Source organism: Castor canadensis, chromosome X, assembly GCF_047511655.1.
Source record: "Castor canadensis chromosome X, mCasCan1.hap1v2, whole genome shotgun sequence".
In the NCBI taxonomy this organism is placed as follows: Eukaryota; Metazoa; Chordata; class Mammalia; order Rodentia; family Castoridae; genus Castor; species Castor canadensis.
Window position 1 is genome coordinate 54,361,946 of NC_133405.1, and position 1,760 is coordinate 54,363,705.

The 1,760-nt window shown below is 32.1% G+C and overlaps 1 non-coding gene across 1 annotated transcript; it reads left to right on the forward strand.

Moving 5' to 3' along the window:
• The first annotated feature begins 1,021 nt into the window (after positions 1-1,021).
• LOC141419983 (U2 spliceosomal RNA) lies at positions 1,022-1,210 on the forward strand. The gene has a single exon (XR_012444707.1). It is a non-coding gene; the product is annotated as a U2 spliceosomal RNA (small nuclear RNA).
• Positions 1,211-1,760: the final 550 nt, after the last annotated feature.

Sequence of the window (1,760 nt, forward strand, 5' to 3'; positions counted from 1 at the left end):
ATGATATTATGACGACCAAACTAAGATTATAATCAGAAATCCACAAAGGCGAGGGAATTTATTCCCTCTGTAAACATTTTCTTTTTTGTTATTTTTTCCCCACATGGTTTTACTTTGTTGTGGTAATGCAGAGCTCAACATTCCTTGTGAAAAGAGCTGTGAAGAAGACTGAAGATTAGTTCCTATAAAGAAAAAAAGTTAGAGAATCCTACAGGTGACAAAGTAAGTAATAAGACACCCTAGGCTTTATTATTTTCCTTCTTCAAAATCCTTGAACTATATATTATGCACATAATAATAAGTCTGTTTTAGATGAGACAACCCCTTTATATGGGAAAAATAATTTTTGAATGGAGAATATATTCTTTGATGATTACAGATGTACATGCTTACAGAGTTTTGGAAGAGGAAAAATTGGTTAATAAATATAGTTTGAATATGATTGGGTCCTACAATATTACTTTATTTTCATTTAGTGAAATGTGGTGGAAAATTGAAGAACAGTATGATTTCTTAATTAAACTGGTCACTTCATCAAACTCCTTTATATACTAGTTGCTAAAGACAGTTGTATATTTTTTGCTAATGTAATAAATTGCTTAGATTTTAAGTAATATTCGTCACTACAAGGAATTTCTTCTTTGGGGGAAATTCTAATTCCTGGGTTAGGTCAAGGAAAGTACAAAATTAACCTAGAATATCTTGCTATGTAAAAAACTAGGAAAAATTTAAAAACTGGTGTGAGTCTGATGGAGGGGCTCAGGTGGTAGTATACCTGCCTAGCAAGCATTAAGCCCTGATTTCAAACCCCAGTACCACCAATAAAAAAACAAAGCAAAAGAAAAATGATGGGAAATTATTGAAATAACATAGAAGCTGATTTGAAAGACATCCCAATGGCCAATGTTGGAACAATTTAAGCAACAAAATGGGCAATGATAGTAATTAATAGTAATCTGTATAATAAAATAAACTTCCAGGAGTCACTGTTTATAAATGCAGATAAAAATTCACAGAAGAGATCACTGTTGGCCTATTAGTTAGGATTAAGTGTAGTATCTGTGCTTATCAGTTTAGTATCTGATATATCCTCCACTCAAGGAAATACATTAAGCGGATTTTTGGAAGAGGGAGATGGAATAGGAGCTTGCTCTATCCACTACATGCATCGACCTGATATTGTAGTATCTTTAGGAGCAAGGCACCCTTTCCTAAAATTATGGTTGCTAAAGATAGATATGCATTTTTCAGTTCAAATCCCAATGCCACTAAAAAGAATTCATAGAAGAGAAAGCTCTTTTATATGACATACTAATTGCTACATGAGAAAGGAATTATGGAAATGGAAAATTTGGCATATAATAATTACCATAAGCATAAATTATCAGTGGAATATAAAATTTGTAGAGAAAAACATGATGATAGAGAGTCACTTATTGATTAAATAGAAGCACATACTTTATGGTAGAGAAACCTGACAGGAGTCACTTGAGTCAAGTAATATATGTCAATACCATGACCTTCCTGAAATAGTCCACTAAAGACAGCACAATCTTACTTTATACAGTATTACTATAAAAATGCATGACATAAATATAATCATGGGCAACATTAGATAAACTAAAATTAAGCGATGTTTTACAAAACAACCAATATTCTTCAGAAGTGTCATGGTCATTGTTAATAGGCTTTTTGTTCCCCTCTCCAAAATTCATATATTGAAATTCTATCCCCTAGGATCTCAGAGTGTAACTGTAACT